Source organism: Macaca thibetana, chromosome X, assembly GCF_024542745.1.
Source record: "Macaca thibetana thibetana isolate TM-01 chromosome X, ASM2454274v1, whole genome shotgun sequence".
NCBI classification, from domain to species: domain Eukaryota; kingdom Metazoa; phylum Chordata; class Mammalia; order Primates; family Cercopithecidae; genus Macaca; species Macaca thibetana.
Window position 1 is genome coordinate 87,014,966 of NC_065598.1, and position 23,754 is coordinate 87,038,719.

The 23,754-nt window shown below is 38.2% G+C and overlaps 1 pseudogene; it reads left to right on the top strand.

Annotated features, from left to right (window-relative positions):
* LOC126945836 (uncharacterized) overlaps positions 1-23,754 on the top strand; it is a 190,754-nt pseudogene that overhangs the window by 127,067 nt on the left and 39,933 nt on the right.

Genomic DNA, 23,754 nt, shown 5'->3' on the forward strand with positions numbered 1-23,754 from the left:
TGGAACTATGCTCCACATGCAGTTTGTTTATTGAAAACTTGCATAAAGAAGATCACTATCTGGGACTTTGTCCCTGGTTCCTGAGAGGTAACCTCTAAACCCGTGGAGTTTTTCAAATGATAGAAGGCTTTTGTTATTAATTGTGGGATCTGGAACCAACTTAAGTTTATGCTAATGAGGTGGATCATGTCAGAACACTAAATAGTTTATGGTAGTAAAATGACCAGCAGAATGGGGGCTTGTCATAAAAGAAAAAGCAAGCGCCATCATAGAGTTGGGGCTTTGGGCTACTTGATGTCTTTGTCTAACCTCCAGAGAATGGAATGAGGCTGAAGATTGAGCTCAGTCAAATAACCAATTATTTGGTCAGTCACACCTATATAATTAAGCTCTCCAAAAATATGGAAACTAAAGCTCAGGTGAGTTTTCTTGGCTGGCAATGCACTGTGGAAAACAAAATTAAAATTCTAAGGCCCCCAACCATCTGAATGGTCCTCTCAGCCAGGGCTCTTAAAATTTAACTTGAAAGACTGGTTCAGGCCATGACAGAAAATAGCGGTCGGACATCCTTATTATACCTCTCTGGCATTAATATCAACACAGATGTTAAGTCTGATAAAAAACATTTTACAACCTATTCTCCCTAAAGCCTGCTACCTAGAGGCTTCATCTGCATGACAAAACTTTCACCTCCACAACCTTATTGCAACCCAGACGGTCCTTTCTATTGATCTCAGGTATTTGGATAAACTCAACCAATTGTCAATCAGAAAAATTTGAAATCTCCCTATAAGCCGGAAGACGCCCCACTTCAAGTCCACTTTTCTTGATCAAACAGAAGTATTTCATAAATGTATTTGATTGAAGTCTCATACCTCTCTAAAATGTATAAAACTAAGCTGCATCGTGACCACCTTGGGCACATTTTCAGGACCTACTAAGGGCTGTATCCTGGGTCATGGACACTCAAATTTGACTCAGAATAAATCTCTTCAAATATTTTACAGAGTTTGATTCTTTTCATCGATAATAATCTGGCACCCAAACACGTGGGGCCTCAGAGAAGATTCAGGACTCCAAAGGAGTTGCCCGAACTCAGAGCTAAGGTATCAGCAGGGGCCCATTGAAGCCTCCACGACTTTGAGCTTCTCCTCTAGTGGAACTGGTAAGTGCTCCTGAGCCCAGAACCTCCCTTTGATTAAAGGTCCTCGATGTATTCTGAGCTTTTATTTTTGCTCTCCTAGGAAGCTGTTGTTTAAGGATCCTAATTCTGGTTCAGAGGTGCATTTTAAAGGGTCTTCTCCACTGCTTTTTCTCCTGAAATTAATCTTGATTTGGCTTGGCTGGGCGTATTTGCATGAGGAACTGTACTGTTGTTTTCATAGGTAAATGAGAGACTGAGTTTACTCAGCTTGGAAAAGAAAGGGCATTTTGTTCCTTCCAGCTGAAAGGCACCCCTGGGTTACTGGGGGTCTCGTGGGATTGTCTGGGGTGTTGATCTTCCATGATTTACAGCAGTCCTACAGGGAACCCCCAGTGAAATTAGTTCAAAATAGGCTCGTCCTGGAAGTGTATACAGGAGCTGGTCACTTCCTGCTTTGAGCCCTGCTGACGGGGCTTAGACCTCTGGAGAGGGAAAGACACATGTAATAGACCTCTGGAGAGGGAAAGAGACATGTAATAGACCTCTGGAGAGGGAAAGACACATGTAGGAGGGCAGCAATGACTCAGTGGTAATTTTACAGGATATCTGGGGTGTCAGTTTTTCTTGTTGGAAACCTCTATGGCCGCAGCGCCTTTGCCTGAGTTTTTGTCCTGCCTCCAGGAATAATGAGATATGCAAACAAGTGAAAGGTGAAGAAGAAGAGTTTTATTTAATGTTAGAACAGCTCAGATGAGTGGGTAGCTCCTCTCTGTAGGCAGGTTGCCCAGTGAAACGTTAAGATCTTAGCAGAGAGGAGACTCTGGAGAGGGCGACTCCTCTCCGCAGCAAGTCATTTTGACATCACTGCAGGTCTCTGAAGCTCTCAACAGAGAGGGTAGTGCCTCTTTGTTGGCAGGTTGTCTCTGCAGCTCTCAGCAGAGACTGGTCATCCCATCATCTCCAGCTATCAGCAGAGAGAGTACTCCTCTCCGCAGCTGGTTGTCTCTCTGTCTTCTGCTGTGTTCATCCTCTGGCCATCCTCTTGCCATGAAATATAGATACATAATATATAATTAAATATATTATATATTTATTTTTAATAAAATTTTTATATAAAAATTTTTATATAAAAATTATATATAATTTTTAATAAAATTTTTAATTTTATATAAAAATTATATATTTATTATTATATTTATTGTTATATATTTTTATATATATTTATATATATATTTATATAATATATTTATATATTTATATTTATATTTATATATTTTATATATATTTATATTTATATATATTTATATTTATAAAAATATAAAATATATATATTTATATATAAATATATAATAATATATTATATATTTAATTATATATAATATAAATAAATATATATAATATATTATTATATGCATAAATATATATATAATTTTTTTCCAGAACAATGCTTATGTTTTTTATAGCTAATTGCTATAAGTCTGTAACTAAAATCAAGCTTACAGTAGCTCCACACTTAAAAATCAGTTAGTCTTGTTTTATATCTTCACAAACACAAAACACCATTTTTAGACCTTTATTAATTTAACAAGCAAAAATTACTTTATCCTTTTAATTTGTATATATGCATAAACTATGAACATATACAGTACATTTTTATATATTTTTGGACCATGTGTGCTTTCCATTTAAAATATCTCTTCCTATCTTAATGAAAAGTGTGGTAAATTTTATTAATTTTCTTAAAGTGTGGTAAAATACACACACAATACATAAAATTTACCATCTTAACCATTGAAAGTTTGCAGTTCAGTAATATTAAATACATTCATATAATTGTGCAATCAACCTGTTAAACTTTTTCATCTTGCAAATCTGAAACTCTATCCCCAGTAATTACAACTGCCCATTTTTCCCTTCTTGAACTCCTGGAAACCACCATTTTACCTTATGTGTCTATAAATTTGACTAGTCCATGTGCATCACTTAAGTGGAACGACATGTTATATGTATTTTTCTGACTTGTGTATTTTGCTTAGCATAACATCCTCAAGGTTCATCTATCTTGTGTAATGTGTCGGACTTTTTTTAAGGCTAATATTTTATTATATGGACATACCACATTTGGTTTAATCATAAATGCATATGACATTAAGGTTGCTTCACCTTTTGTTCATTATGAATAACACTGCTATAAATGTGAGTGTACAAATATCTCTTTGAGATCCAACTTTAAATTCTTTTGATATATACTCAGAAGTGGTATTGCTTAATCCTATGGTAATATTTGTAACTTTCTGAGGAATCACCATAATGTGTTTCACAACGGCTATATGACTTTTCATTCCCACCAACAGTGCACAGGTGATCTGATTTTTCCACATCCTCGTCAATGTTTGTTACTTTTTGTTTTTCTTGTTTTCTTTCTCTTTTCTTTTCTTTTTTTTTTTTTTTTTTTTTGAGATGGAGTTTCACTCTTGTTACCCAGGCTGAAGTGCAATGGCACAATCTTGGCTCACTGCAACCTATACTTCCTGGGTTCAACTGATACTCCTGCCTCAGCCTCCCAAGTAGCTAGGATTACAGGCATGCACCACTATGCCCAGCTAATTTTTTGTATTTAGTAGAGATGGGGTTTCACCATATTGGTCAGGCTGGTCTCGAACTCCTGACCTCAGGTGATCCACCTGCCTTGGCCTCCCAAAGTGCTGGGATTACAGGCATGAGCCATCGCGTCCAGCCGCTTTTTATTTTCTTTAAAATAACTATTCTGATGGGTGTGAAGTAATATCTTATTGTGGTTTTGATTTTCATTTCCTTAGTTATATGAGCATCTTTTCTTATGGTTGTTGGCTTTCTTTATTAATTTTTTATTTTATATACATTTTTCTCCTTTTTGAATTTGTTCCACATGTATTTATTAATTATTGATTATCTTACTTAGGATTTTGTAGGGTTTTGGGCACTTACATGACTCAAACTAAGATATTATCGGGTGGTGCACTAAATTATTTTATGAATATATTAGTCATCTGGGTAAACCTGCTTCAAAATATATTTAACCTTACAGTATTAAGGCTATGTACTATACAGTGATTTCTAACATTCCCAGTATTAATATACTTACTTTATTTTACTTATGATGAAAGTATATTTTAAAATATAAATATTGCTGTGGTTTGAATATGTATCCCAAAGTTTATGTGTTTGAAACTTAATCTCAAAACTTATATATTGATCATATATAGATGGACATAGGGCCTTTTGGAGGTAATTAGGGTTAGATGGGGTCCTGAGTGTGGAATCCTCATGATGGGTTAGTGACTTTATTAGAAGATAAAGAGAGGCCTGAGCTGGCACACTCTTGCCCTCTGGTGATGTGATGCCCTCCACCATTTTACAATTCAGCAAGAAGGCACCTACCAGATGCCAGTGCCATGCTTGTAGATGTCCCAGACTCCAGAACTGTGAGCTAAATAAAAGTATTTTATATATAAATTATCTAGTCTATGGAATAATGTTATGGCAACAGAAAATTACTAACAAATGTATTTAGAGAATAAGGTACAAACCCAGATACCCCATGAAAAAACAAATGTTAATTCTCTTAGTCTTTGTAGCCTGCTGGGTAGCTCATATATGACAGAAATTTGTTTCTTACAATTTTGGAGAGGGGGGTGCTGTCCAAGATATCAGCAGATTCAGTGTCTAATGAGGGCCCATTTCCTCATAGATGGCCACCTTTCCACTGTAAACTCACATACCAGAAGTGATGGGAATCTCTCTTGGATCTCTTTTATAAGGGCACTAGTCTCATTCATGACAGCTTTATCCCCATAACCTAATCACCTCCTACTACTATAAACTTGAGGGTTAGGATTTGAACATATGAATTTTGGGGAGAATACAAACATTTAGATCATAGCATTTTCCCCTGATCCCCCTGAATTTTTGTCTTCTTTACCTACAAAATACATTCATGACATCACCAAAGCCCTAAAAGTCTTCACTTCTTCCAGCACCAACACAAAACTGTAAAGTACAAAGTCTCATCTGAATATCACCTAAATTATTTGTGGGTGAAATTCAAGGTAAGTTTCATTCTGTGAAACATTGCTCTCCAACTGTGAAATTGTAAAATCAAACATGTGATGTGCTTCCAAAATACAGTGGTTAAACAGATATAGGATAAACATTCTTATTCCAAAATGGAGAAATGTATGAGAATAAAAACTAACAGTTTCTAAGTAAGTCTGAAATACAACAGGGTAAACAGCATTAAATTGTACAGCTTGAGAATAATCTTCTTTGGTTTAGTGCTTTGCCCTCCAGGCCAACTGGATATTGGAGGTGGGCACACCTTCCAGACATACTGGGGCAGGACTCAACCTTCTGGACACACTGGAGTTGGGATCCTGCCTTTTAGATACACTGGGGTGTGTGGACCTGCCCCAATGCAATGGGTGGCCTCACCACCATGTTAGATCTCTGTAGTCATCCCAATTCCGATGTGAATTTGTGTTTGAGTTGTATGCCCATGGATCCCCCAGGCTGGAATCATATGCCAGTGTCTCTACCAGTATGCAGTAATGGAAACAGCCTCATTCCCTCTGCTTTGCTGGACAGTTTTCTAATAGTGGTTCTCTTTCATGGTTCTGAGTTCACTGGGTCTTTTGCACTCTAGACCTATAATAGAAAGGGCAACCCTGATGATTTCTGACTTTATTTGGGGGTCATTCTTTTGTTTTCTTGAATAGTAGGTCCTGGCTTCCATTTAAAAGGCTGACTAATATTTTTATCAGGTGTTCATTTAGCCACACCCTTGTTTTTCTCTCCCAAAGACACTTTCTTATTCTTCACAATATGGGTAAGTTAAAAATTCACCAAATCTGTAATATCTGCTTCACTTTTGATTAACAATTCCATTTTTCAATCATTTTTACCTTCTTTCATTTTACAACAAGCCAAAGGAAACTAAGCCACACCTTAAACCCTTTGCTTAGAAATAGCATCAGCTAAATACCAACTTCTGCTTTCTCCAAAACTCTAGGACACAATTCAGCCACGTTCATTGTTACGTTACAGCAAGAACCACCTTTCCTCTAGTTTCCAATAACATGTCCCTCATTTTCATCTGAGATATCAGAATGACATTTACTTTCTATATTTCTACCAACATTCTGTTTACAATCATTTAAGTATTCTTTTAGAAGAGTGAGTCTCTCTTTATAGCTCTCCTCGTCTCTTTCTAGGTCATGACTAGAAATACCCTAAACAATCCACTAATAGCAGTGTAGATTTTTTTCAGCATGCAAATCAAAACTCTTCAATGTCTATCACCCCATTCCAAAGCCCCTTTCATATTTTTAGGTGTTTATTCCAGCAGTAACTCAACTTCTTGATAATTTTGTTTTTTTGTTTTCATCCATTTGGGATGCTATCACAAGATACCATATACTGGGTAGCATATGAACAACAGAAATTTATTTCTCACAGTTCTGGAGTTTTGGAACTCCAAGATCAAGGTGTTAGCAAATTTGGTGTCTCTTAATATCCCACTGCCTCATAGATGGCTATCTTCTCAATGTAATATCACAGGGTAGAATGGATTGTAACCGTGCAATGGGTTCACCTTGTCCACTGCCTAGACAGAGCCGATTTATCAGGACAGGGGAATTACAATAGAAAAAGAGTAATTCCTGCACAGCTGGATGTGCGGGAGACTGATGTTTTATTATTACTTGAATCAATCTCCCTGAGAATTCAGGAATCAGAGATTTTAAGGAAAATTTGGTGCATAGGGAGCCAGTGAAACTGGAGTTCTGATTGATCAGGTTGGAGACACAATCATAGGGAGTCAAAGCTGTTTCTCTTTGTGCTGGGTAAGTTCCTGGGTGGGCCACAAGAGCAGATGAGCCAGTTTATCAATCTGGGTGGTGCCAGCTAATCCATCAAGTGCAGAGTCCGCAAAATATTTCTAGCACTGATCTTAGAGTTTACAATAGTGATGTTATCCCCAGGAGCAATTTGAGGAGGTTCGGAAACTTGTAGCCTCCAGATGCATGACTCCTAAACCATCATTTCTAATCTTGTGGCTAATTTGTTACTCCTACAAAGGCAATCTAGTCCTCAGGCAAGAAGGAGGTTTGTTCTGGGAAAGTGCTGTTACTGTTTTTGTTTCAAACTATAGACTATATACTAAGTTCTTACCAAAGTTAGTTCAGCCTATGCTCACGAATGAGAAGGACAGCTTGGAGGTTAGTTAGAAGTAAGATGGAGTTGGTTAGGTCAGATCTCTTTCACTGTCCTAGTTATAATTTTTCAATGGTGGTTTCAGGATAAGGGGTCTCCTTTGGGATTCTTTTATGAAGCCATTATAAAGTTCCATTTATGAGAGCTCCATACTCCACCTCAGTGATTTCATTGTTTCCCAAAGGGTTCACCTCCTAAAGTCATCATTTTGGGGTTTAGGATTTCAACATATGAATTTGGGGGAGACACAAAGATTCAGAGCATAGCATTAACATTTTCTCATACTTATATTTAAAGCAAAATAATTACGAAACTATACATGTAGTTCAGATCTAACTTATATGCCTTCATCAACCTCATTCCTTTCCTCTTCAAAGATCAAGTGTTATGCTGTAAATGTTACATTTCTGTTTCATATTTCTATTTTTTTTCCTGTATAAAGAAATATTTGCAAAGAAACTATGGATTTTTGTTATGTTTATAATATATATACTTTTTTACTGAACAAACTTCTTTGTATCTGATATTTTACAGAATGTATGATCCCATGGCGTTTTCTTTCACTCAGCATTTTTTTCAGGATTGGCTCCTGTTGATACCTAGAAATCTAACTCAATGATTTTAGCTGCTGTATACTATTCCATTGCATGAGTATATTACAATTTACTTATGTAGGTATCTGTTGAAGCATACAATTATGCAATGAACATTTCTTATTATTAAAATTATTTTAAGAAGTCACAAACAGCTCTAGTTATATAAAAAACACATTTAAATTACTGGAAGAAAGTAAACAAGGAATGATTTTTGTGTGTTTGTTTTTCTTAAAAAAAAAATGGCAAGAAAAAACACATTCTAGTGTCACCCCACAGAAGGCTCCCTTGCATTTTATATTAGAATTCTAAAAAGGTGGATTGCTGTGGTTCGAATGTAGATGTCCCTTCAAAATCCACATGTTGGAACTTAAGACTCACAATGATGATATTAAACCATGGTATCATCGGGAGGTAATTAAGCCATGAGGACTATGCACTCATGGATAGGTTTAATGCCCTTATATAAGAAGCTTCAGAGAGTTGCCTCCAACTTTTACCCCTCTTCCATAGAAAGACGTTTGGATGGTGTCATCTATGAGGAAAGGGTTTTCACCAGAAACAGAACCTGCCAGTATCTTAATCTTGAACTGTCTAACTTTCAGAACTGTGAGAAACAAATTTTTACTATTTACAAATTTTCTAGTTTGTGGTATTTTTATAGCTGCATAAAGATTGAGAAACAAATTGGTACAAAGAAGTGGCATATTACTATAGCAAATACCTAAAAATTCTGAACCATGACTTTGGGGAACTCACACTATCTAATATTAAGTGTCATGTTGATTCTATAGTAATCAAGAGTATGTGGTCATTTGGAAAAATCAACAAATCAGAATGGAGTCCAGCAATAAACTCACAGACATGATATACTGATTTTCAGAAAAGGTTCAAAGGCAATGGGCAAATAGGCAAAGCTAGACTGCAGGCTAACCTGAGTCTTGGCAGAATATCTTGAATGCCCTTGGAACAAGGAAAGATAGGCAGCATGGTGGGAGTTGCCATGGGGATTTGGGACTGGATAATAAGTAGAAACTGGAAGAGTTTGAGAGTGATTGCTAGAAACAATCTATATTGCTGTGAAAAGAGTGTTAAGGGCTATTCTGTTGAGGGATCAGAAGAAGGTGGGAACTGTGGGGAAAGGGGGAAAGTTTCTAGAGATTACATAAATGGTCATAATCCAGCTGCTGGTAGAAATATGAATAGTAAAATCAACTCTGATTAGGTCTCAGATGGAAATGAGTGACAAGGTATTGAATATTGAGTGAAAAGACATCATTGTTATAAAGTGGCAAATAACTTAGCTGAATTATGCCTTTGTCCTAGTGTTTGTGGAAAATAGAACTGAGCCATGAATTGGGATATTTGGGAGAAGAATTATCCAAGCAAAATGTTAAGGATGTGACATGGCTTCTCTTGACAGCTTACAATAAAATGTGAGAAGAGAAAAAACAAATTAAAGATAGAGTTTTTTAATCAAAAAAGAAATATAACTAAATAATTTTGAAAATTCTCTGCCTGGATATGTTCCAAAGGATCAAAAGGAATGTTTAGGAAAGAAAACCAAGAGAATGGAAAAGTGACCATTTGATTAAAAGATTATTATGGATAGAAGACACCCAGATACTATTCATTAAGAAATGGAAGAATGATCTCAAAGGCATTTCCGAGATCATCAAAAGCTACTGCTCCCATCACAAGCCCAGAGTGCAATGGCCTGGGAGACACAACTATGTCAAAAAAGAGGCCTCAGTTTCCCTGGGAAACTTGGGGATCATGTCTCAGCACCACTTCAATCCTCTGTTCTCTTTATTTGGCAGAGTGCTCTGCAGCTGCCCGAGCTGTGGCTCAAGTGGACTCAGGTGCATATCGGACCACCCTTCTATAAGGTATAGACCACAGACCTTGGTGGTTTCCACATGGCGTGAACTCTGCAGATACACAGCATGTGTGAGCTGTGGAGCCATAGTTATTTCTGCCTAGATTAAAAAGGATGCCTGAGAGCATCTTAGGGCCCAGGCAGAGAATTACAATGGGGTTAGGACAACCAAAGAGAGATCCCACTAATGAAATGCTCAGTAGATCTCGGAGGATGGAGCCACCTAAGAGGAACCTGATGTAGGCAATGTTTAGTAGATCCATGGGGTCAGGTTTGACCCTAAGACCCTAGAACTGTAGATAAACCAATATGTAATAGCAACTGAGCAGAACCACAGGCATAAGACTTCCACCAGTGAGAACAGTTGTATGGGCTTTGTCTCACAAAAATATAGGGGCAGAATCACCTAGAGCCTCAGGGCCCAATTCCCACCCCAGTGCATTCAGAAGGCAAGACATGGGGACAAAGAAGATTATTCTCAAGTCTCATGATTTAATAATTTCTTTTGTCATGTTAAATTTTGGACTATCTGGGATTTGTCACTCTTTTCCTTCTGCCTATTTCTCCCTTTTTGAGTGAAAATGTCTCTTGTATGCCATTGTGTTCTGGAAATAGAAAATTTCTATGATTTCACAGGCTCACAACTGGAGGGGGAGTTTTTCTCAGGAAACATTGTACTTTGAGTCTCACTCATATCTAACCTATAATATTTAAAGGATACTCTGGACTTAGACTTTAGAAGTAATGATGGAATGAGTTACTACATTTTTGGGCTATTGGGATTGAATGAATGTATTCTGTGTGCAATATGAACATAAATTTTGGGGGTCTAGGGGTAGAATGCTAAGGTTGCAATGTGTATGCACATGTGATGGTCATATGTTAAAACTGAACCCCTTAGGTGATGGTGTTAAGAAGTCAAGTCCTCGAGAGGTAATTAAACTCCGAAGGCTCTGTTCTCATGGATGGGATTAATGCCTATAAAAGGCTTTGGAGAGCTGCCTCTTTCTGCCCTTTCACCATGTTAGGGCACATAGACAGCATCAACTCTGAGAAAAGGGCCCTAAACAGACAACTAACATGCTCATGCTTTGAACTTCAACTTCTCAGCCTCCAAAACTGTGAGACATAAATATCTAGTATTTATGGATTATGCAATCTGGAATTTTGTGATAGAATCATGAAAGAACCGAGACACTAGGATTATGGTATTTCCTAGTTTCTGCTTTTTCTTAAATTTGTGTCCAGCAACACATAGTCATCACTGGGGGAAAATTTTTCATGTCTGCATTCTCCTTTATGATATTTTCTGTAAATTTTAATCTTCTCTATTTTTCTTTGTACATTTTTTATTGTGGTAAAATGTACATAACTTAAAACTTATTATTTTAACTATTTTTAAGGGTATAGTTCAGTGGCATTGAGTGTATTCACATTGTTATTCAACCATCGCTACCTCCATCTCCAGACAGTTTTCTTCCTCTCAGGTTAAAACCCAAAATCCTTTAAACAGTAACTCACCATTTTCTCCTAATAACAACTGCTGGGAAGCATTACTCTACTTTTCTTCTTTATAGATTTGACTACCCTAGTTACCTCTGAGGACTAAGCTCTGATTTTTTATCATGTCCAAATTCCTTTCTAAGGGGTCTGGGGAGTCATGCCCTACAAACCATAAATTTTCATTAGATGGGTTTTATTTAACCCTGTATATTGTGACTTACTTTCCAATCTGACTCTGGCACAACAAGGGAAAAATCTAAGCATTTTACCCCAAAATATATTTCCTTGCCATACCTAGAAATTGCCCTTCAAAGTCTCTTGTGGAAAAAACTCACGTTCTATACAGAATATCTTTTCCCCTTTGTTTTCCCTCCTTTCTTTCTGATACAGGTGATAATCAAGTAAAAGCCAGGCACCCTTTTAGGTTCAATAAGAAACATTTTACAACCTGCTCTCTCTCTCTCTGAAGACTGCTATCTGAGAGATTCCTCTGCACAATAATACTTGGTCTCCACAATCCTTTATCTTAGCATTAACATTCCTTTCCATTAATCCCAGGTCTTCAGATAAACTCAACCAATTGTCAACCAGAAAATGTTTAAATTTACCAATAACCTGGAAGCCCCCGCTTTGACTTGTCCCACTTTTCTGAACCAAACCAATGTATTTCTTAAATGTATTTGATGTCTCATGCCTTCCTAAAATACATAAAACCAAGCTGTACCCCAACCACCTTGGGCACATGTTCTCAGTACCTCCTGAGGGCTGTGTCATGGGCCATGGTCACTTATATTTGGCTCAGAATGAACCTCTTAAAATATTTTACCGAGTTTGACTCTTTTCGTCGACACCTCATATTTATTCTGTTGTTACTGGCTTATTTTACTAAGTCTTACACGCTGTATTTAAGGTTCATCTATGTTGTGGTATGTGTCAGAATTTCCTGTCTTTTTAGGATTAACAAGTACTCTCTTTTATGTTTATACCACATTTTGTGTATTCATTCATCTATGAATGAACACTTGTCTTGCTTCCATTTATTGGCTAATGTAAATAATGCTGTCCTAAACACAAACGTGCAAATATTTATTTGAACTTTGCTTTAAGTTCTTTTGGATATATACTGAGCAATAAAATTGCTTTAATATGTAGTAATTCTATGTTAAATTATTTGAGGAACTGCCGTACTGTTTTCATAGTGTCTTCATTGTTTTACATTCCTTTCAGCAGTCCAAAAGGGTTTCTATTTCTCCATATTATTACCAACATTTGTTATTTTCTGTTATGTGTATGCCTGTCTGTGTTTTCATAATAGTCATTAAAATGAGTATTACGTGGTTTATCATTAAGGTTTAAATTTGCATATCTCTAAGGATTAGTTACCATTTTGTTTATCCTTACTATGGTACTGGCTATTTTGGATATTCTGCCTTTTCATATAAACTTTAGGATCAAGTTGCTGATAACCACCAAATAACTTGCAGAGATTATTGGGAAGACCTGACATATTTACAATATTCGTCTCCTATCTATGAACACCAAATATCTCCAAATATATTAAGTTCTTCACTGATTTTGTTCAACAGAGTTTATAAATTTCCTGTAAAAATCTTGTACACGTTTTGTTAGAATCATACCTAAAAATTTCATTTTGGAGAGTGTTAATTTAGTCGGTATTGTATTTTAAATTTCAAATTGTCCTTGTTTGTTGCTGGTATATAGGAAAGTAATTGTTTTTTATATTAATCTTGTATTATATCCTGCAACCTTACTATAATCGCTAATTAGGCCAGGAATGGTGACGCTTGCCTGTAATTCCAGCTGCTAAGGATGCTGAGGTGGGAATATAGATTGAGCCTGATAATCTCTCTCTCTACACACACACAGAGACACACACACACACGCACACAATTCCAAGGATGAAACTCACTTGATCATAATAAATTATTTATTTGACATGCTGATGGATTTAATTTGCTAGTATTATGTTGAGGATTTTGCATCTATGTTCATCAAGGATATTGGTCTGTGCTATCCTTTTTGCTGCTGTTGTATCACTGCCTAGTTTTGGTACAAAAGTGATACTGGATTTGTAGAATAAGTTACAGAGGGATCCCGCCTCTTCAATTTTGTTGAAATTATTTTGGTATCAGCTTTTGTATGTACATTTGGTAAAAACTGGCTGTGAATCTGTCTGGTCCTGTCCTTTTATTTGCTGGAAGATTTTTATTACTAATTTGACTTCATTGCTCAATATTGATCTGTTCAGAGTTTCTATTTCTTCCTGGTTCAATCTTGGGAGGTTGTATGTTTCCAGCAAAGTATCCATTTCTTCTAGGTTTTCCAGTTTGTGCATTTAGAGATGTTCACAGTAGTCTCTGATGATCTATTGTATTTTTGTGATATCAATTGTAATGTCATCTTTATCATTTCTTCTCTCTTTTTTTTTCCTAGTTTAGTCTAGCTAGCAGTCAGTCAATATTGTCTATTCTTTCAAAGAACCACATATACATTTAATTGATTATTTGGATAGTTTTTTTTTTTTTTCCTCAATCGTATCTAATTCTTCTGTGTTCTCTGTTAATTCTTTTTTCCCATAGCTTTTAGTTTTGTTTGTTCTTGCTTTTCTATTTTCTTATGATGCAACCCACATTGTTAATTTAAAATATTTTTAGCTTTTTTCATGTAGGTGTTTAATGCTATAAACTTGCTCTGAGCACTGGTTTTTCTGTATCCCAGATATTTTGGTATGTTTTGTCTCTATTTTCATTCCTGTTAAAAAAATTGTTGATGTCTGTTTTAATTTTATTGTTTAAACAGGAGCCATTTGCGAGCAAGTTGTTTAGTTTCCATGTATTTGTTTCGTTTTTAGAGTTCTTCTTGGAATTGATTTCTGATTTTTTCTACTGTGGTCGAAGTGGATGCTTGACATGACTTTGATGTTTTTGAATTTATTGAGATTTGGTTTTTTACCACGCATGTGGTAAATTTCAGGGGATGTTCTGTGCACAGGTGAAAAGAATATGTATTGTGTGGTTTGGGGGTAAAATGTTCTGTAAATGTCTATTAGTTGTATTTGGTCAATAGTACAGTTTATATCCAGAGTTGCTCTGTTGATTTTCTGCATCAATAATCTGGCTAGTGATGTCATTGTGGTGTTGATGTCCGCTATTATTATTGCATTGTTGTTAATCTGTTTTCTTAGATTGGGTCGTACTAGTTTTATTAATCTGGGTGCTCTGGTGTTGGGTGCATATATATTTAGAATAGTTAAATCTTTCTGTTGTGTAGAAACCTTTATCTTATAATGGCCTTCTCTGTCTTGTTTTCTGCTGTTGGCCTAAAATCTATTTTATCCAATATGATCAAGATTACTCCTGATCACATTTATTTTGCATTTGTGTGATATTTCTTTTTCCGCCCTTTTACTTTGAGTCCTAATGTACCTTGAAACAGTACATGGGTCTCTTGTAGACAGTAGATGGTTGGGTGTTATTTTTATTTATTTATTTATTTTTTATCTAATTTGCCAGTCTGTATCTTTTGAGTAAACCATTAAGGTCAGTTTCATTCAAAGTCAATATTGATGTGTGAAGTTTTGTTCCTAAAATAGTGAGATGTTTGCAAGGGATATGTTTTAGAGTTTCAATTCTGGAGTTTTTTTTTTAAATAAGATCTATGAGTTTTATAGCTGTGTGTGCTTTTCTGATGGTGATTATTATCCTCTTGTTTCCATGTTTAAAACTCCTTTAAGCATTTCTTGTGGGAATTCTCTTGTGATGACATATTTCCTTAGAGTTTACTTGTCTGAGAATGACTTCATTTCTCCTTCATTTAAGAAGCTTAGTTTGACAGCACAGAAAATTATTAGCTGACATTATTTTCTTCTTCTCTAAGGTGACTAAAAATAGGCCCCCAATCTCTCCTGGCTATTAGGGTTTCTGGTGACAATTCTGCTGTTAATCAGGTAAGTTTTACTTTTGTGTTAGTGCATTCTAACATGGCTGTAAAAAATACCAGAGACCGGATAGGTTATTTAAAAAAAACAAAAAAACAAACAAACAAAAAAACAGTTTTAATTGCCTCGTAGTTGCATGGTTGCATGATACTGGTATCTTATCACTTCTGGAAAGGCCTCAGGAAATCTCCAATCATGGTGAAAGGCAAAGGGGAAGCAGGCTTGACTTATATGTTCAGAGTGGGAGCAATAGAGTGAGGAGGAAGGTGCCAAAATCTTTTAAACAACTAGATCTTAGGAGAACTCACTATCACAAGAAGAGCACCAAAATGATGGTGCTAAATCATTCATGAGAAACCACTGCCATGATCCAATTACCTGTCACCAGGCCCTTCCTCAAACATTGGTGGCTACAATTCTACATGAGATTTAGGTGAGGAAACAGATCCAAACAATATCATTCCTCCAATGGCCCCTCCAAATCTCATGTTTTTCTCACATGTCAAAATACAATCATGCCTTCCCAACAGTCCCCCAAAGACTTAACTTATTCCAGCATTAACACAAAAGTTCACAGTCCCAAGTCTCATATGAGACAAGGCTAGTCCCTTCCACCTATGTGCTTGTAAAATAAAAGAAAAAGGAGTTAGTTACTTGCAAGATACAATGGAGGGATAGGCATTGACTAAATAATCCTGTTCTAAAAGGAAGAAATCAGCCAAAAGAAAGACGATATAGGCTCCATGCAAGTCTGAAACCCAGAAGAGCAGTCATTAAATTTTAAAGCTCCAAAATAACCTCCTTTGCCTCCATGCTCCACATCCAGGACATACTGATGCTAGGGGTGGGCTCCCAAGTCCTTGGACAGCTCTACCCCTTGGGCAGCTTTGCAGGGAACAGCCTGTGCAGCTGCTCTCATGTGCTGGTGCTGAGTGCCTGTGGCCTTTTCAGGTGTATGGTAGAAGCTATCAGTGGCTCTACTATTCCAGGTTCTGGAAGACAGTGGTCATCTTGTACAGCTTCACTAGGCAGTGTCTCAGTGTGTACTCTGTGTGGGGGATCCAACCTGACATTTCCCCTCCCACTCCCTTAGTAGAGGTTCTCTATGAGGGCTCTGCCCCTGCAGCAGGTTTCTACCTGGACATCTAGGCTTTCCCACACATCCTCTGAAATCTAGTAGTAGAATCCCTAGCCTCAACTCTTGCACTCTATGGACTCCACAGGCTTAACACCACATAGAAACTGTCAAGGCTTAGAGGTTGCACCCTCTGCAGCAGCAGCATGAGTTGTACCTTGACCCCTTTTGGCCATGGCTGGAGCTGGAAAGGCTTGGATACAGGGATCAATTTCCTGAGGCTGTACAGGGTGGCAGGGCCCTGGACTTGACCCTCCAAACCATCTTTTCCTCTTAAGCCTCTGGTCATGTGATGGGAAGGGCTTCTATGAAGGCCTGTGAAATGGCTTTGAGGCCTTTTCCCCTTTGTCTTGGCTATCAGCATTTGCAATCTTTTTAGTTATGCAAATATCTGCAGCCTGCTTGAATTCTTCCCATGAAAACAGGCTTTTCTTTTCTAATGCATGACCAAGCTGCAAAGTTTCAAAACTTTTATGCTCTGCTTCCCTTTTAAATATATGCTCCAGTTTTACATCATTGCTTTGCTCACACATATGAACATAGGCTGTTAGACGTGGCCAGGTCATACCTTGAATGCTTTGCTGCTTAGAAATTTATTCCACCAAATACCCTAAATCATCACTCTCAAGTTCAAAGTTTTACAGATCCTTAGGGCAGGTGCACAGTGCCACCAGGTTCTTTGCTAATGCATAACAAAAGTGATTTTTGCTCCACTTCCCAATAAGTTCCTCATCCCCATCTGAAACTTCATCAGCCAGGACTTCATCGTCCATATCACTACAGGCATTTTGGTCACAACAATTTAACAAGTCCCTAAGAATTTCCAAAATTTCCCTCATGTTTGTCTTCTTCTGACCTCTCCACAATCTTCCAACCTCTGCCCATTGTCCAGTTCCAACACTGCTTTGACATTTTTAGAAATCTTTAGAGCGGTTTCCCACTACTTGGTACCAATTTTCTGTATTAGTGTGTTCTCACATTGATATAAAGAAATACCTGACGCTGGGTAATTTATAAAGAAAAAAACTTAATTTGATCACAGTTCTGCAAGCTGTACAGATAGTGATGCTGATATCTGCTTGGCTTCTGGAGAGGCCTCAGGAAACTTTCAATCATGACAGAAGGTAAAGGGGAAGCAGGCACATCTTACATGGCCAGAGCAGGAGCAAGAGAGAGAGGGAGAAACTGCCACACACTTTTAAACAACCAGGTCTCATGAAAAGTCACTTTCACAAGAATAGCAACAAGAGGATAGTGGTAAACCATTCATGAGCAATGTGATAGTTAACTTGATTGAATTGAGGGATACAAAGTAGTAGCCCTGGATGTGTCTGTATGGGTGTTGCCAAAAGAGATTAACATTTGATTCAGTAGGCTGGGGAAGGCAGATCCACCCTTAATCTGGTGAGCACAATCTAATCAGCTTCCCGCGTATGTAAAGCAGGCAGAAAACATGAAGAAACGAGATGGGCATAGCCTCCCAGCCTACAACTTTTGCTCATGCTGCATGCTTCCTGCCCTTGAACATAGGACTCCAAGGTCTTCAATTTTGGTACTTGGACTGGCTCTCCTTGCTCCTCAACTTGCGGACAGCCTATTCTGAGACCTTGTGATCATGTAAGTTAATATGGAATATACATATATGTTATATAGGAGCTGTGACAAAATGACCACTGTCCTCCAGACCCTGGAATAGTAAAGCCACTGACAGCTTGTACAGTTTTATAGATATATATAAATATAAATATATATATCCTATTAGTTCTGTCCCTCTGAGAGAACCCTGACTAATACAAGACACTTCCACCATGATCCCATTACCTCCCACAGACCTCACCTTCAACACTGAGGGTTATAATTTCACATGAGATTTGGATGAGGACACAGATTCAAACCATATAAACTTTATAGATGATTTGACCCTTTTCTCTGGCTGCCTTTAAGAATTTTTCTGTATCATTGACGTTGGATAGTCTGATAACTATATGCCTTGTTCATGTGTGTATTTTTACAATAGCTTGAAGGTTTTCTCTAAAATTCTTGTATCTGCACAACTGATTCCCTACAGAGATTATGGAAGTTTTCTTGAATTATTATGTTTTCTAGGTGGTTTACTTTTTCTTCATTCTCAGGAATGTCTATAAGTCATAGGTTTGATCACTTCACATAATTCTATATTTCTGAAAGCTTTTTTTTAAAAATTATTTTTTCTTTATTTTTGTTTATCTTAATTCAAAAGACTGGTCTCCAGGCTCTGAAATTCTTTCTTCTGCTTAGTCTAGTCTACTGCTAAAGCTTTCCACTGTATCCTGAAGTTTCTTAAGTGATTTTTGTTTAATTTTAAGAAATTCTCTTCATTTTTTTTAAAAAAATATATTCATCTCTACCTTTATTTCCTCAATTGCTTTCATGATTTCTTTGTGTTAATTTTCAGCCTTCTCTTGTACTTCATTATACTTCCTTGTAATCCGTGCTTTGAATACCTTATCTGTCATTTCTGAGTTTTAACTGGTTTTCGGGTCTGTTGCTAGAGAGCTAATATGATTTCTTGGTGGTGTGACTACATTCTGGTTTTTCATGATGCCAGAATTTTCGTGCTGCTTCTTTCTCATCTGGAGAAGTTGGCACTTCCTTTTGAATTTATTTTTGCTTGGATGGTCTCTCTCTCTCTCCCCCCATATATATATTCTTCTTTTAGGGAGTGTGACTATAGAGTATGTTGGGTAGGGCCTTTTGTCTTTGCTCCTATGGCTATTTGCACTTCCTTCAGCAGGTATTTTTCTTGGTCTGTGCAGTTTGACCTGCAGGCCAGTAGGTGATGCTTATGCATAAGAGGCAATAGAGGCAGGAGCAGCTGTGAATGTATTTGATTTGTGTTTATCTTGAAGTATCTTCTGCTTTCCTTAGGTGATGCGCTGCACATTGGAATGTCTAGTACCCTGAGCTTCGGGTTCAGTGCGGTGGGGGGAACACAGCTGAGCAGAGCTTGACTCCCTGACTTCCTCACTGTTTCCCCAGTGACAAGCACAGATGACTGTGGTGGCTGGGGGAGCTCCTGGTGAGATGCACTGAAGTCATTGCACGGGGTGAATGGTTGTGCCAGCTTCGTGTGCTGGATAGGCAGGAATGTGGTTAGCTTTTCTATCACACTTCTGTCCCACTGCTTATGATTCCGATTCACACTTTTGTCTACCTTCAGGCTACGGTGTAGCTGAGACACATGGAAAATACCTATCCTGTAGCTCTCTGTGGGAGTGGTTACAGGATGGAACCTCTTTACTCAGCCCAATACAGACAGCTTTACGGCTCACCTCTTCTCCAACGTCGCAAGGCTGATGCTTTGTGTTAAGAAGGGTAAGGGCTCCACATTTTGACCCATGCAGGTGGGCGGCAGTTGTGATGGTGTCTGCTAGTTGGGCTGGCCTGACCTCTGGTGGGTAGGCAGGTGCCAGGAGTAGTGGACTGGGCTAGATAATTTCTTGACTTTCAGGCCCCTAAGTGTCCCACTGGATGGCATACATGAGTCCAGAAGGGGCTAGACAAGGATTATATTATCCCAGAATTTAGGAGCTGCTGTGATTAGGAGGGATGGGTTGGTCTCTGGGTCACTGACAGAACTGTCAGGTTAGGGCAGGCAGAATGCTCAGGCAGTGGAAGCCAGAGGGAAGATCACAGGTTTTAGGGGCTGGGCTGCAGGTGAAATGGTCAGAAAAGAGCAGCATGGCTGTGCTGCGGGCTTCTTGCTGGGAAAGTTAGGACCCCATGGGCAGTGAAGACTGGCAACTGTGGGGCATATGGCCTGCCTGCAGTTTCCTGCCATAGAAGGAGCACTGGGTTTCACTGTTGGGAGCATGTACAGTTGCCTGGCCTACCCTTATCTTCCCTGGTCCTAGGGTGGCAGGGGTGGGCAGAGGCAGCAGTGACACATGCGCAGGATGGCCTATCAAGTTCAGCTACAGCCACAGTCTTCAGATGGGGATAGGGTGGGTGCATTGGGAGACAGTTGCTGTGTAAGTAAGCTCCACCCGGAATAGAGCTACAAAGTCAAGGGGTCACGCAGTGTGCAGTCTACCTTCTCCACCATACTGTGGCTGCAGGTTCTGTCTTACACGCATGCAAAAATGCCCCACCTCCTCATTACATTTCTAGCCTGTGGGTGGCAGTGGCAGAGGCAGGCGTGGTAGCACTTAGGCCCTCAGAGGAATGCCGAGCTGTGGTCACAGTGTTCAACCTGGGGAAGGGGAGCTGCACTGCATCACAAGGTTGTCACTGAAACAGGCAAGCCCTGCATGGGAGGAAGCCACAGAGGTGGAGGATCATGCATTGCATGGTCTGCCCATGCCCATGTGCCTTGATTTTGGGATCTACTTTGACAGTTCCCAAAGGTGCCCTGCCCCCGTGGATAGCAGAGGCAAGGGCAGCGGTGTCAGAGGCTGCAGAGAGCGTATTGCCAGTCTCTGGGAGTTAAGCTGCAGTTGCAGTGTTCAGGTGGGGATGGGGCTGGTGTGCTGGAGGCCTGTCTCCAAAGCAGACAAACCCAATTTGGTGGGGTTCAATGGAGGTGAAGGGTCATGTAATGTGTCATCTGCCTGCTGCTTTGTACAATGGGAGTGGCATCTGTCCTGAGGGTAGTATCTGTCCTGAGAGTATGCAAAAGTGCCTGGCCTCTCTCCTTGGCAAAGCGGTGGCAGCTGTTATGGAGCTGCTTGGGTATCAAAAGCTTGTTGAATTCCATGTGGGCTTGAGCGGTACCTTTGCTCGGTCTCCAGGTAGCTCCCTGTTTCAATCTGGAGACCTGCTGGGGGAGGGGGTTCAAAAGGACTCTCCTGTCATGAGGGTTGTAAAGGTCCATGATGGAAGTGTGGAGCCCCTGGGGTCTCTCACTCACTCACGCTTTCCATATGTTAGGAGGCCTCTCCCAGGTTCACACCAGTACTGGCTCTTCAGGCTGCATGGCTTCACTCTCCTCTGCTTTCTATGGTTCCCAGTGCTTCTCTGGTGAATTTAAGGATACTCCCTTAGACAATCCACTGGAAGTGCCAATATGTACTTACTATTTTAATTCTTCTCCATGATATAGGCATTCACTAGCTGCTTCTAGTCAGCCATCCTGAACAGGGAGAGCTTCTCCCATATTTAGTGTGAGACCTGCTCCAGCTTCTGGAGGTAAATGTAACTCACGTGAGTATGGTGTACCTGCTTTGACTGGGTCCTCCTGGAGTTTTAACTATCAGACTCGTACACACAAAGCCTTGAGCAATGTATCAATTATAGCTTGTGTTTTCCTACTCCTTCACTGTTACCTGTTGTGGTTTCTGCCTATGAGTTTCTTCCCCAATAAGTTCTGACTCTCAGTAAGCCTATCTGCATCTCCAATCTTGGGGGCAATGGTTTTCCCTGTGTGTTTGCATTTCTTATTTATCCGGAAGAGTAGTACATTTTTCAGGCTTCTCAATTTTTTTCCTTGCTAGAAAAAAGTGGCATCTTCCAAGCTCCTTACATGCAGAACTGGAAAACTAAAGCCCTATTTTCAGAATTGTCATGCACAGAATATGTTCTTTAATTTTATTTTTGCATGTTAAAATCTAATGTTAACTGTTATAGGGAATACTAGTTAATAAAATATTTGTTTTATGTTTTCTCCAGACTTTTTCATTTCATATAAATATTATCATATATGTGGTCTTTGTGACTGCCTTCTTTTGCCGAACATTATGTTTTCAACATTTATCTAGTATGTATCAGTATGCTATTCCGTTTTATGGTTAAATAATATTCCACTGTATGCCTATATAACAGTCTGTTTATCTGATCATCTTTTGATGAACATTTGATTCTTTCCACTTTCAGGCTGTTATTTATAATACTGATGTGAACACTCATGTAAAACATTTTCAGTGGACACAAGTTTTTGTTTCTCTTGAGTATATACCTAAAGTGGAATGAAGAATAGCTGGGTTATGTAGTAAGTATATGTAAAATTTAGAATAACTTTCAAAGTGTTTTACAAAGTACCTGCTACATTTTACATTTTTACAGCCAATGTGTGAGGGTTTTAATTTTTCCACATCCTCACAACACTTGTTTTTATGTTTTTTTTTTTAAATGATAGCCTTCCTCGTTGCTATGAAATGGTTACTCATCTTTGTTTCTATTTTCATATCCCTGATGACTAACAATATTGAATATCTTTTATATGTGCTAATTGGACATTTTATATACAAATTGAAGAAATGTTTATTAATGTTTTTGCCTATATTATTTGTCTTTTTATTATTCAGTTGTATGAGTTCTCCAGATAATCTTGACACAAGTCTCTCATCAGATTCATGATCTGCAAATACTGTCTTTCATTCTGTGTGTAAACATCTTTATAATCTCGGCTTTACTTTGACTAATGTCTGAAATGGCTATCAATGTAAGACATAAGCATTTGCCTTGTCTCAATGTGCCTCCCAGAATTTGTATCTTGAGACTAAATCACCGACATAGTGGTATTAAGAGGTGGGGTCTTTAGGAAGTGATTAAATTGAGGGAGAAAGTCCACATGGATTGAATTGGGGCCCTTATAAAAAAGGCTTGGGGGAATGAGTTCACTCTCCTGGGCTTTTCTACCATATGGTGATACAATGTTCATCCCCTTTTTGTCCTTCCCATCCCAGGCCTTCACTGGAAACCAAATGTACCAGTGCCTGGAGATTGGACTTTCCATCTCCCAGAAATGGGAGGAAATAAATTTCTGTTCTTTATAAATTACCTAGTCTCAGGTATTTTGTTATACCAGCACAAACAGACAAGATAATATTCTTACACAAATTAATATAAATCTAGATGGATGGGACACATGAGAACAATTTGTCAATAAGTAGTTTTAACTAAAATACTGGGAAAATGAGTTCCTCAATGAAATCAAAATAACAAAATCTATGTGTGTGTATATATATAATATCTACCTATATCTATATAATCTTGATTTTACATATACACAAAGAAAATATGTTGTAAGATTCCATATGGAGTTGCATTTCAAGAAAAGATTTAGTTTAAGTTATAAAGAGCAATGTTAGATAACACACATTCCTCGTAATTGTCTGAAATCGTATTTCCTTTCATTGCAGATAAAGCTTGAGATTTGCGAAAGTATTATTTCCAAAAGTGAAATATGCTAATGTGAAGGTGACTGAATGAATTGTTCAAGAGATGTCTTATTGGAAAAATAAATTTAACTACATCTGTATTAACTTAAGCATAGTATACTGACATTTGCTTACAGCAGTCAACTCCGAGCAATTC